Below are 14,748 nucleotides of genomic sequence, written 5' to 3'. Positions count from 1 at the left end.
GCGCTTCCGATGCTCTGCGCGCCGACCATCAGCAACGTCCTCGTCACCAAAACCCTCATCGACGGCAGTGCAAGGCTCAACATTCTCTCCGTCGAGACGTTTGAGATGCTCCAAGTGCCCTACAACTAGCTTCTGCCTACCAAGCCTTTCTCAGGGGTCACTGACGGATCCACCGTTCCCATAGGGCAGATTCGCCTCCCTGTCACCTTCGACAAGCGTGACAACTACCACACCGAGCTCATCGACTTTGACGTCGCCCACATCCGCCTCCCATACAATGCCATCCTCGGGCATCCGGCCCTTGCCAAGTTCATGGCAGCGACTCACCACGGCTACAATGTCCTCAAGATGCCACGAAGTGGCGGTATAATCTAAGTCGCTTGCGACGAAAAGGATGCGGTCTGCTCCCTTGAGCACACCTACCAGGGTGCCGCGGTTGAGAACTAAGATGGCGAGGGTGCCACCCTGCCTCCTGAGGCATCCCCAAGAAGAAGAAGCAGCTCCTCCTCAAGGGCCGTCAGGAGGCTGGGGTGCCAGACGATCGTGCCTCGGGCCCCACGCCCACTGCTGGGGTGCCTTTCCCTCTCGCATAGGAAGGCGCGCTCGGTGCCCCTCTCAGGACAGGCTCGGGGGCTCTCATCTGGAGGGCCTCTGACCTGACCAGCGTTACGAGGAAGGCGTTCGGGCACCCCGTGGGGGCGTGCTTTGATGCACGCCTCCGTGAGCAAGGCGCAAGGCGCGAAGCGTCAGGCGCTCAGGAGTTCATCACCAAGGCAATCGAGGAGCTCCAGGAGGCGCGAGCCATGCGTGGCGAGCGCCGCCCCGCACCACCAGGTGCCGCCGACATGGGCGGCGAGTGATAATCCCCAAGTGCAGGGAATCATCGTAGCAATTTCTAAAGGTGGAAGTGATAAGTATTGAGTGTCGAACCCACAAGGAGCTAAAGGTAAGATCAATATTCTCTCAAGTCCTATCTGCCACTGATACGACTCTACGTACACCGAACGTTTGCTTCCAACTAGATACGAGAAATAAAACTACGTTGTGGGTATGAAGAGGATAACTTTGCATGATATCGGAGAGCTAAAATATAAAAGTAGGTGTTGTTATCATAAAGTTAGAATATATTACTAAATATTATAAATAGCGAGTGTGGAATAATGATGGGTCGGTGTGTGGAATTGTCCTAGGAAATTGTTAACAAGATCGGTAATCACTATTACAATTTCATATGAGGGAGAGGCATAAGCTAACATACTTTCTCGTCTTGGATCATATGCACTTATGATTGGAACTCTAGCAAGCATCTGCAACTACTAAAGATCATTAAGGTAAAACCCAACCATAGCATTAGAGCATCAAGTCCCCTTTATCCCATACGCCGTGATCCACTTATCTGTGTTTATGCTTCTGTAACTCAAGCAGCACAGACAATAAGTAAACCATGGACATATTGCAACACCCTACAACGGGAATCCCTCACACTTGCGCGACACGGAGGGCACCATAGGACTGCACCAAAATAAAACATACAACTCATACCAATCTAGATCATCAATCAACCCAAAGACAAAGGATATCTACTCAAAACATCATAGGATGGCAACACATCATTGGATCATAATATGTGGCATAAAGCACCATGTTCAAGTAGGGATTACAGCGGGGTGCGGGAGAGTGGACCGCGTAAAAGAGATGAGGATGGTGATGATGATGGTGATGTTGATGAAGACGGTCACCGTGGCGATGATTCCCCTCCCGATGGCACTCCGGCGCCACCGAGAGAGAGGAGAGGTCCTCCCCCTTGTGCTTCCTCCTCCATGGCCTCCCCCTAGATGGGGAGAGGTTCTCCCTCTGGTCCTTGGCTTTCATGACGATGATGGCCCCTCCGGGATCCTCCTCCATGGCCTTCGGTGATGATGGCCCCCTCTGATAGGGTGCCGGAGAGGGCCTAGATTGATTTCTCGTGGCTACAGAGGCTTGCGGCAGCGGAACTTCCGATCTGGGTTAATTTCTAGAGGTTTCTGTATTTATAGGAGAGGTTGGCGTCGAGAGCAAGTCAGGGGGCCCCACGGGTAGTCCACGAGGCACATGGGCATGCCCAGGGGGGTGGGCGCGCCCCCCACCCTCGTGGGGCCCCCGGGACTCCCCTCCGGTAGATTTTTGTTCCAGTATTTTTTATATTTTCCAGAAAAATTCTCCGTTGATTTTCAGCGCATTCCGAGAACTTTTATTTCTGCACAAAAACAACACCACGGTAGTTCTGCTGAAAACAGCGTCAGTTCGGGTTAGTTCTAATCAAATCATACCAAAATCATATAAAACTATTGTAAACATGGCATGAATACTTCATAAATTATAGATACGTTGGAGACGTATCAGCATCCCCAAGCTTAATTCCTGCTCGTCCTCGAGTAGGTAAATGATAAAAGAATTAATTTATGAAGTGTGAATGCTAGCAAGTGCATAAGTTTGATCAATGATAGTTCCAATCACTTTTTCTAGCATCATTATATATCATAACAGTAGCTCAACTCATAAAACTTCTCATGATTAAGTAACAAGCTATTCACATGTTAAAGTATAGATCATAAACTTTCTTGAAAACTAACAAACCGTGCTCTTAGTCATCAAACAATTGCAATTCATCTTATTTTCGGGAAGGGTCTATGTAAGAGCTTTGATTCAGCAAACTCCACATACTCAACTATCATTTAATCTTCACAATTGCTAACACTCATGTGATATTTATGGGTTCAAAGTTTTAATCGGACACAGAGAAAGATAGGGGCTTATAGTTTCGCCTCCCAACCTTTTACCTCAAGGGTAATGTCAACAATAATAATTTATGAAAACCTACATCCAAGTGGATATATATATCCGGATCGCTCCAACACAAAGTGCTTGCCAAAGGAAAAATGTAAAAAGGAAAGGTGAAAATCACCATGACTCTTGTATAAGGGTAGAAGGTAAAAGTAAAAGATAGGCCCTTCGCAGAGGGAAGCAGAGGTTGTCATGCGCTTTTATGGTTGGATGCACAAAATCTTGATGCAAAAGAACGTCACTGTATATTGCCTCTTGTGATAAAGACCTTTATTATGCAGTCCGTCGCTTTTATTTCTTCCCTATCATAAGTTCGTATAAAGCTTATTTTCTTCGCACTAATAGATCATACATATTTAGAGAGCAATTTTTATTGCATGCACCGATGACAACTTACTTGAAGGATCTTACTCAATCCATAGGTAGGTATGGTGGACTCTCATGGCAAAACCGGTTTAAGGGATGTTTGGAAGCACAAGTAGTATTTCTACTTGGTGCAAAGAATTTGGCTAGCATGAGAGGGAAAGGCAAGCTCAACATGTTGGATGATCCAAGACAATATAACGTTTCAGATATAGGAAAACATAACCCATTAAGTTGTCTTCCTTGTCCAACATCAACCTTTTAGCATGTCATATTTTAATGAGTGCTCACAATTACAAAAGATGTCCAAGATAGTATATTTATATGTGAAATCTCTCTTCCTTCAATATTCTTTCATGAATTGTTCAAGTGACCAATTCTGCGTTTGCTAACTTTCAATAAGTTTACTACCTATACTTATTATGTGTGAAGTCATTACTCCCCATGTTATAAGCATATGAAACGTATATAAATTCAGATTTATGATATTCAATTCATTCAACCATTTACTCATAGGATATACTTGAAGCACGTGAGTAAATGACAAACTACTCCAAAAGATATAAGTGAAGAACACTGAGTAGTCAAATAATTAACTAGCCATGGGAGGATTCTTTTCATTCAAGATTTCAGATCCAATGATTTTATTCAAACAGCAAGTAAAATTGAAAATACGCTCCAAGCAAAACACATATCATGTGACGAATAAAAATATAGCTCTGAGTAAGGTATACCGATAGTTTTGAAGACGAAAGAGGGGATGCCTTGCGGGGCATCCCCAAGCTTAGGCACTTGAGTCTTCCTTTAATATTACCTTGGGGTGCCTTGGGCATCCCCAAGCTTAGGGTCTTTCCGCTCCTTATTCTCCTCATATCGATATCTCACCCAAAGCTTGAAAACTTCAATCACACAAAACTTAACAAAACTTCGTGAGATAGGTTAGTATGATAAAGAGTAAACCATTCACTTTGGTACTATCAAAGACAAGGTTCACAATTGTTCTCACACAATGCCTACTGTACCATATCATTTCTACAATTTATATTGAGAAATATAATCCATAGAAACTAGAAAACAAGCAAATTATGCAATGAAAACAGAATCTGTCAGAAACAGAACAGTCTGTAATGACCTGAACAGCAAGCATACTTCTGCTACTCCAAAAATTATGAAATAAATTGGTGGACGTGAGAAATTTTTCTATTAATCTTGTGCAAAAAGAATCAACTCAAAAGCACTCTTCTGTAAAAAATGGCAGCTAATCCCGTGAGCGCAAAGTTTCTGTTTTTTACAGCAAGATCACATTAACTTTCACCCAAGTCTTCCCAAAGGTCTTACTTGGCACTTTATTGAAACAAAAGCTATAAAACATGATTACTACAGTAGCTTAATCATGTAAACACACAAAAACAGTGAGGGTATATATTGGGTTGTCTCCCAACAAGCGCTTTTCTTTAATGCCTTTTAGCTAGGCATGATGATTTCAATGATGCTCACATAAACGATAAGAATTGAAACATAAAGAGAGCATCATGAAGAATATGACTAGCACATTTAAATCTAACCCACTTCCTATGACTAGGGATTTTGTGAGCACATAATTTATAGGAACAAGAATCAACTAGCATAGGAAGGCAAAACAAGTATAACTTCAAAACTTTAAGGACATAGAGAGGAAACTTGGTATTATTGCTACTCCTACAAGCATAGAAATTTTTATACTCTCCACATAAGCAAAATTCTTCTCATTCGGAATAGTGGGATCACTAATTCCTAAAGTTGACACTTTTCCAAACCCGCTTTAGATGATAGTAGTATTCATACTCCAAAATATATAAGTGAAGTTCATGGAGCATTCTACAATTAATATAGAGTAACCAATATCCAAGCTCAAAATATGTAAGTGAAGCACACGAAGCATTCTATAAAACCATACTCAAAAGATTTAAGTGAAGCACAAAGAGCAATTCTATAAGATCATACTTAAAAGATATAAGTGAAGCACATGAAGTATTCTAAAAATGAATGAAGGGCTATCTCATGCTAGCATGGTTCTTAAAGGAAAAACAAAAACACAAAGGACACAAATCATGTGAACAAAACAAAAACCGAGGTATACCGATATTTGTTGAAGAAGAAAGATGGGATGCCAAACGGGGCATCCCCAAGCTTAGATGCTTGAGTATCCTTTGAAATATTTACTTGGGGTGCCTTGGTCATCCCCAAGCTTGAACTCTTGCCTCTCTTTATTCTTCTCATACTGATAGCTCCTCGATGTTCGAACACTTCATCCACACAAAACTTTAACAAAAACTTTGTGAGATCCGTTAGTGTAATAAAGCAAACTACCATTTTAATATACTGTAATGAACTCATTCTTTATTTACATTGGTGTTAAACCTACTGTATTCCAACTTCTCTATGGTTCATACCCCCCGATACTAGCCATAGATTCATCAAAATAAACAAACAACACGCGAAAAACAGAACCTGTCGAAAACAGGACAGTCTGTAGTAATCTGGAAGTTTAGTAAACTTATGTAACTCCAAAAATTATGAAATAAATTTGACAATTTGAAAAATTTGTACAGAAGTAATTTGCAAAACGTTTCAGACCCATTTGACCTTCCAGTAAAAAATGTAAAATCACGCGCTACAGCCAAAGTTTCTGTTTTTGTTCTGCACATAGTAAACAAGCAATCTAATCATCCTAAAACCAAAGCTTGGCACATTATTTTTATAATACAATGGATATACACAAGGGGATAATTATTTACAGAGAAACTTCCATGAAAAATTCTACATTGTTTCCGTGAGCATGAACACAAGTGCTCAAGGTCGACCCTCACTTCTTCAATGCATAACTTTCCAATCGCTTCTCTTTTTGAAAAACTTTTTAGGCATGAAAGGCAAGTAAATTTTTTTGTATTTTCATTATTTAATTTTTTTGTATGTTCACCCACAACTAAAAAGAAACAAAAAGAAAAACAAAATCTACTTAGTGGAGAAAGCAAACAAGCACACACGAGAATATCAACCCCACGCTATTGCTCCCCGGCAACGGCGCCAGAAAAGAGCTTGATAATCCCCAAGTGCAGGGAATCATCGTAGCAATTTCCAAAGGTGGAAGTGATAAGTATTGAGTGTTGAACCCACAAGGAGCTAAAGGTAAGATCAATATTCTCTCAAGTCCTATCTGCCACTGATACGACTCTACGTACACCGAACGTTTGCTTCTAACTAGATACGAGAAATAAAACTACGTTGTGGGTATGAAGAGGATAACTTTGCATGATATCGGAGAGCTAAAATATAAAAGTAGGTGTTGTTATCATAAAGTTAGAATATATTACTAAATATTGTAAATAGCGAGTGTGGAATAATGATGGGTCGGTGTGCGGAATTGTCCTAGGCAATTGTTAACAAGATCGGTAATCACTATTGCAATTTCATATGAGGGAGAGGCATAAGCTAACATACTTTCTCGTCTTGGATCATATGCACTTATGATTGGAACTCTAGCAACCATCCGCAACTACTAAAGATCATTAAGGTAAAACCCAACCATAGCATTAGAGCATCAAGTCCCCTTTATCCCATACGCCGTGACCAACTCATCCGTGTTTATGCTTCTGTCACTCAAGCAACGCAGACAATAAGTAAACCATGGACATATTGCAACACCCTATAGCGGGAATCCCTCACGCTTGCGCGACACGGAGAGCACCATAGGACAGTACCAAAATAAAACATACAACTCATACCAATCTAGATCATCAATCAACCCAAAGACAAAGGATATCTACTCAAAACATCATAGGATGGCAACACATCATTGGATCATAATATGTGGCATAAAGTACCATGTTCAAGTAGGGATTACAGCGGGGTGCGGGAGAGTGGACCGCGTAAAAGAGATGAGGATGGTGATGATGATGACGATGTTGATGAAGACGATCACCGCGGCGATGATTCCCCTCCCGATGGCACTCCGACGCCATCGAGAGAGAGGAGGAGAGGTCCTCCCCCTTATGCTTCCTCCTCCATGGCCTCCCCCCTGGATGGGGAGAGGTTCTCCCTCTGGTCCTTGGCCTTCATGACGATGATGCACCCTCCGGGATCCTCCTCCATGGCCTTCGGTGATGATGGCCCCCTCTGATAGGGTGCCGGAGAGGGCCTAGATTGATTTCTCGTGGCTACAGAGGCTTGCGGCGGCGGAACTTCCGATCTGGGTTAATTTCTGGAGGTTTCTGTATTTATAGGAGAGGTTGGCGTCGAGAACAAGTCAGGGGGCCCCACGGGTAGTCCACGAGGCACAGGGGCGCGCCCGGGGGGTGGGCGCGCCCCCCACCCTCGTGGGGCCCCCCGAGACTCCCCTCCGGTAGATTTTTGTTCCAGTATTTTTTATATTTTCCAGAAAAATTCTCCGTTGATTTTCAGCGCATTCCGAGAACTTTTATTTCTGCACAAAAACAACACCACGGTAGTTCTACTGAAAACAGTGACAGCCCGGGTTAGTTCTAATCAAATCATACCAAAATCATATAAAACTGTTGTAAACATGGCATGAATACTTCATAAATTATAGATACGTTGGAGACGTATCAGTGAGCTGCGCGTCTGCCTGAACATCCCAGGCCTCAACAGGACTACTTCGCAGGGCCTCTTCTGGTCATCCCGTGTCGGCCGGAGTTGGGGCTACCCCTGCAGCTACGTCTGCATGCTGTTCGGCATGCTGAACGTGGCTGCCTCGTACCAGCGCCTCATGTAGGGAGTCTTGGCGGCTCACCAGGCAAGGCGCTAGGCGGTCCTGATGGAGGAGGCGCTGGACCCCCATGAGCTCTTCGGGCCTCCAGAGCCTTCTGGGCCTCAGGAGCCAGCCGACTCGTGAGGAGTGATCTCCGCAGCATGCGTCTCCAGCTACTCCATCGCTTCCACAACGATGGTGCCAGGTGACTTTTTGGTTTGTTCCGTTGAGGGCGCCCCTCGGGCTCCATTATCCTCCAGCTGCCAGGGCCCGCCCCTGCAGCTGCGTCATTTTGATTCATGTACCCCGGATCAGTTCTGCATGCTTAAGTTATTATGGTTGGTAACATTACGCCTGTCGACCTATCATCTATGGAGTTGCCTTTCGTTGCTGACCCGCCTCTTGCTCATCCCGCGAGGGGGGCTGCTAGCACAGCGCATGTGGTCGGGTCCGTCCCTGCAGCGCTGATAAACCTAAGAGACCGAGCTCTGACTCGCGGCCGGCCCCGCGCACGTCACCTCAGCGGGTCCTTAGTGCCTTCGTATTCTCACCGAAAGATCACGAGAAGGATAGCAAGCGCGGCTACCCTTTGTGTTTTATGACTAACTCGCAGGAACCTCCGGAGGCAGGACTACGAGCGGCCTCGCCAACACCTCGGGGTGCAACCCCTCCTAGGTACCCCCTCGGAGCCAGCCGCTCCTCTCTCGCGCAAGTCGCTTGCATGCTAAAGGGGGGCCTTGAGCACCGCCTCAGGGGCCCCTACCGGCTCTCGAGTCCTCACCCCCTGGCCTTGACCACGGCATCGTGACCTCGCATACTAGCGGCGGCCGAGCCTCGCTCGAGAGCCGGGTCCCGAGGACGTAGAGCACCCTGACGAGCGGGAGAGATGGAGTCGGTAGGCGCCCTGCGAAGGGGTGCCATCAGGAGAAAGACACTGGCCGACGTCGCGCAAGGAGCTCGCCCTCGCGACAAGGAAACCGCCGCAAGCTCGCCGAGATAAGTCGCCTCGCACGCCCAGGCGTGAACCCTGTAATCGGTGTTTTTGTTTTTTGCGATTTCGCTCAGGTAAGGAACCTTCCCTTTTAGTCCTTCGGGAGCCGCTTGCGCACCAAAGGGGACCTCCTGAGCATCACGCCTCAGGGGCTCTTACTGGACCTTGGGCCGCTCACCTCCTGGCCTTGACCACGGCATCGCGACCTGGCATACGAGCGACGGCCGAAGCTTGCCTGGGTACTGGGTCCTGTCGGCATAGAGCACTAAGCTATCGCAAGAATAAAAGAGGGAAACCGTGCTGAAGCGAGAGACGCAAACACAACATAAGTTAGGGACGCCAACATTAAGGCAAAACTGTCGCGAGCTTTACACACCCCTCTGGGGCCCTTCATGATTTTCGCGCAGGAATGAAACAAAAGAAAAGGCCTCCCAAGAATCGCGGCCCAAGCAGCATCAACCATGACGTCGAGCAGGCACCATTCCTCCCCTAGGCCCGGGCGCGGCGACGCGGTGGCTCGTAGCTTCGTCGTCGCTCGAGCTAGGTCCGGAGGAAGCGCTGCTGCTGCCGGAGGAGTCGCGGACGCGGCCAAGGGCAAGTTCACCATTAGGAGCTTCATCGCCTCGCCGGCCTGTAGGATGGTCGCTCCCCCAATCGCCCTCCCTGGGGCAGCACTCCAGACGATGACCATCCTCCTCGAAGACCTTGAAGAAGAGCGTCGACACCCTGTCGTACTTGAAGTGGATGGCGTGCCTCCCCTCTGAGTTGTAGGCACGGGCGATCGCGCCCCATCCCCGGGTCATGAAGACATTGTCGAAGTCGACGGCCTCGATCTCTGCCTCTAAAGCTTGGCTGCAGCAGCCGTCATGCTGCAACCACAGCTCGATGGGCCCCTTAGACAGTATCTTCCCCGCCAGGGACCGCGGGAGCTGGATCCATGTGCGCGGCGGCATTGCCGTCCACACCACGAATTCGCAGGCCATGTGCGCGCATGGGCCTGTGGGCAAGGTGGTCGCCCGACCATCACTTGTTCTCCCCCGCGGGCGGGGCTATGCGCACGAACATCCGCGCTGACGGGGAAACCAGGCGGGGCGCGCTCATGCCAGCATCGCGCTGTCATGGGCACCGTGGTGGCCTCGCGAGGGCAACCGTGCCTTTTCTTCAGCGGGAGCAACTCCAGTTCCACCTGAGGAGCTTTTCCCTTCTCAGCGGATGAAAACCGCCTCACTGACGCCATGGATGCTTTGGCAAGACGGTGAAGAAGAAGAATAAGGAGCAAGCAACAAGAAGACGAATATAGACTGGGGGCTCCGCCCCCTCTCCCATTTATAGGCGAAGGAAGGCTAACCGGCAGCCTCCCACGCTCCAACCAATGACGGCCCCTTTGCATGCACCAGACAGTTGTCAAGTCGGGCAGTTGCTGATGCGGCGTGGGGAAGCGAAGACGCCCACGTCCCATCAAGCGCCACACGTCAGCCTGGCCCGCAGGCGATTGGGGCCCACGGCGCTTCACCCTTGCCCTTTGGCTTTGCCTCGAAGCCAAGTCCGAGCGCGACTTAGGCCCGGGGGCTACTGTCGGTGTTCTGGGAACCAGGGTACACAGACATGCCTGCCTGCGGCCCACGGTGTGGCTCCATCAAGGGCCAGGTACAACCCATCTACGAGATCGCCAAGACAAGACCCTCGCGAGGGGCCGAGCCTCGCGAGGCAGACGACATAAAGACCTCCCAAGGGAGCGGCCTCCCCAGGTGACCTCCCGAGGAGCGGAGATTTCTATGCACACACCCAACCTCCTGAGATTGTGATGACGCAAGCCATACGACCAAGGCCAGGTGGGCGCCAGCAGGCGCAGAGGAGGCGGTTTCCTCTTTGGTGCTAAGGAGGCAAGCGCAGGCATGGGTTCCCGAGGAATCTGGCAAAGGTTTCCATTCTGGTGCAACAAGACCAAGACCAACGGGATGGCAGGACGGATGTCATTACCGAGCCCACCGCGACTTCACGACCAGAAGCTTTGTAGGCGAATACCACCTTTCATCGGGATAAGATGTACTACTTGTCCCATTTCAAATTGGCCAATGTGGGATCCCTTCCTGCCTACGTTTTGGGGGAAGAGGACCAAGGCCACTATAAATATAGGTTAGCCACCACCATAGAGGGGGATCGATCCTTGGCGTTCTAGGAACCAGGGTACCCAGACTTGCCTTCCTGCGGCCCACGGCGTGGCTCCATCAACAGCCTGGTACGGCCCATCTACGAGATCACCAAGACAAGAGCCTCGCGAGGGGCTGAGCCTCGTGAGGCAGACGACATCAAGACCTCCCGAGGGAGCGGCCTCCCCAGGCGACCTCCCAAGGAGCGGAGATTTCTATGCAGGTACCCAACCTCCTGAGATTGCCATGACACAAGCCATGACGACCAAGGCTAGACGGGCGCAGAGGAGGGAGTTTCCTCTTTGGTGCTAAGGAGGCAAGCGCAGGCGTGGGTTCCCGAAGAATCTGACAAAGGTTTCCATTCCGGTGCAACAAGACCAAGACCACCAGGATGGATGTCATCGGCGAGCCCACCGCGGCGTCACGACTAGAAGCTTTGCAGGCGAAGACCACCTTTCATTAGGATAAGATGTACTACTTGTCTCATTTCAAATTGGCCACTGTGGGATCCCTTCCCGCCTACGTTTTGGGGGAAGAGGACCAAGGCCACTATAAATATAGGTTAGCCACCACCATAGAGGGGGATCAATCCTTTCCACCCTCACCAGAGCAGAACTCGCGACGTTGTTCATTCCTTGTACTAGTTCATCCACAGCCCCTCGTGAGACCAATCCACCACAAAGCAGGAGTAATGTTTTACACCGCAAGGTGGCCCGAACCTGGGTAAACTGTTGTGTTCATCATCTCCCTTGTTCACCGAGCTAGGCCGTGGGGCAACGGACTGGTTGGCTGGTCCTACCTCTTGAGCATGCGTTGGTTTTTCCCTTGAAGAGGAAAGGGTGATGCAGCAAAGTAGCGTAAGTATTTCCCTCAGTTTTTGAGAACCAAGGTATCAATCAAGTAGGAGGCCACACGCAAGTCCCTCGTACCTACACAAACAAATAAGAACCTTGCAAGCAACGCGATAAAGGGGTTGTCAATCCCTTCACGGCCACTTGCAAAAGTGAGATCTGATAGAGATGATAAATATTTTTGGTATTTTTATGATAAGATTAAAAAGATTGCAAAGTAAAAATAGATTGGAAACTTATATGATGGAGAATAGACCCGGGGGCCATAGGTTTCACTAGTGGCTTCTCTCAAGATAGCATAAGTATTACGGCGGGTGAACAAATTACTGTCGAGCAATTGATAGAAAAGTGCATAATTATGAGAATGTCTAGGCATGATCATGTATATAGGCATCACGTCCGTGACAAGTAGACCGACTCCTGCCTGCATCTACTACTATTACTCCACACATCGACCGCTATCCAGCATGCATCTAGAGTATTAAGTTCATAAGAACAGAGTAACGCATTAGGTAAGATGACATGATGTAGAGGGATAAACTCAAGCAATATGATATAAACCCCATCTTTTTATCCTCGATGGCAACAATACAATACGTGTCGTTTCCCCTACTGTCACTGGGATCGAGCACCGCATGATTGAACCCAAAGCTAAGCACTTCTCCCATTGCAAGAAAGATCAATCTAGTAGGCCAAACCAAACTGATAATTCGAAGAGACTTGCAAAGATAACCAATCATACATAAAAGAATTCAGAGAAGATTCAAATATTGTTCATAGATAATCTTGATCATAAACCCACAATTCATCGGATCTCGACAAACACACCGCAAAAAGAGTTACATCGAATAGATCTCCAAGAAGATCAAGGAGAACTTTGTATTGAGATCCAAAGAGAGAGAAGAAGCCATCTAGCTAATAACTATGGACCCGAAGGTCTGTGGTAAACTACTCACACATCATCGGAGAGGCTATGGTGTTGATGTAGAAGCCCTCCGTGATCGATTCCCCCTCCGGCGGAGTGCCGGAAAAGGCCCCAAGATGGGATCTCACGGGTACAGAAGGTTGCGGCGGTGGAAATAGGGTTTTGTGGTGCTCCTCGATGGTTTCGGGGTATGTAGGTATATATAGGAGGAAGAAGTAGGTCGGTGGAGACACGAGGGGCCCACGAGGGTGGAGGGCGCGCCCAGGGGGTAGGCGCGCCCCCTTCCTCGTGGCCTCCTCATTCGTTTCTTGACGTCGACTCCAAGTCCTATGGATCACGTTTGTTCCAAAAATCACGCTCCCGAAGGTTTCATTCCGTTTGATATTCTTTTTCTGTGAAACATTGAAATAGGCAAAAAACAGCAATTTGCACTGGGCCTTGGGTTAATAGGTTAGTCCCAAAAATAATATAAAAGTGTATAATAAAGCCCATTAAACATCCAAAACAGAATATATAATAGCATGGAGCAATCAAAAATTATAGATACGTTGGAGACGTATCAAGCATCCCCAAGCTTAATTCCTGCTCGTCCTCGAGTAGGTAAATGATAAAAACAGAATTTTTGATGTGGAATGCTACTTAGCATATTCTTCAATGTAATTTTCTTTATTGTGGCATGAATGTTCAGATCCGAAAGATTCAAGATAAAAGTTTAATATTGACATAAAAATAATAATACTTCAAGCATACTAACCAAGCAATTATGTCTTCTCAAAATAACATAGCCAAAGAAAGCTCATCCCTACAAAATCATATAGTTTGGCCATGCTTCATTTTCGTCACACAAGAATGCTCTCATCTTGCACAACCCCGATGACAAGCCAAGCAATTGTTTCATACTTTAGTAATCTCAAACTTTTTTCAACTTTCACGCAATACATGAGCGTGAGCCATGGATATAGCACTATGGGTGGAATAGAATATAATGATGGGGGTTGTGTGGAGAAGACAAAAAAGGAGAAAGTCTCACATTGACGCGGCTAATCAACGGGCTAGGGAGATGCCCATCAATTGATGTCAATGCAAGGAGTAGGGATTGCCATGCAACGGATGCACTAGAGCTATAAATGTATGAAAGCTCAACAAAATAAACTAAGTGGGTGTGCATCCAACTTGCTTGCTCACGAAGACCTAGGGCATTTGAGGAAGCCCATTGTTGGAATATACAAGCCAAGTTCTATAATGAAAAATTCCCACTAGTATATGAAAGTGACAAAACAAGAGACTCTCTATCATAAAGATCATGGTGCTACTTTGAAGCACAAGTGTGGAAAAAGGATAGTAGCATTGTCCCTTTTTATTTCTTTTTTTTTCCTTTTTTGGGCCTTTCTTTTTTATTTGGCCTTTCTCTTTTTTTATTTGGGACAATGCTCTATTAATGATGATCATCACACTTCTATTTATTTACAACTCAATGATTACAACTCGATACTAGAACAAAGTATGACTCTATATGAATGCCTCCGGCGGTGTACCGGGAAGGGCAATGAATCAAGAGTGACATGTATGAATAATATGCATGGTGGCTTTGCCACAAATACGATGTCAACTACATGATCATGCAAGGCAATATGACAATGATGAAGCGTGTCATAATAAACGGAACGGTGGAAAGTTGCATGGCAATATATCTCGGAATGGCTATGGAAATGCCATAATAGGTAGGTATGGTGGCTGTTTTGAGGAAGATATAAGGAGGTTTATGTGTGATAGAGCGTATCGTATCACGGGGTTTGGATGCACCGGCGAAGTTTGCACCAACTCTCAAGGTGAGAAAGGGCAATGCACGGTACCGAAGAGGCTAGCAATGATGGAAGGTTGAGAGTGCGTATAATCCA

Source organism: Triticum aestivum, chromosome 7D, assembly GCF_018294505.1.
Source record: "Triticum aestivum cultivar Chinese Spring chromosome 7D, IWGSC CS RefSeq v2.1, whole genome shotgun sequence".
In the NCBI taxonomy this organism is placed as follows: domain Eukaryota; kingdom Viridiplantae; phylum Streptophyta; class Magnoliopsida; order Poales; family Poaceae; genus Triticum; species Triticum aestivum.
The sequence above is the reverse complement of the archived record's forward strand: the minus strand, read 5'-3'. Positions refer to the sequence as shown.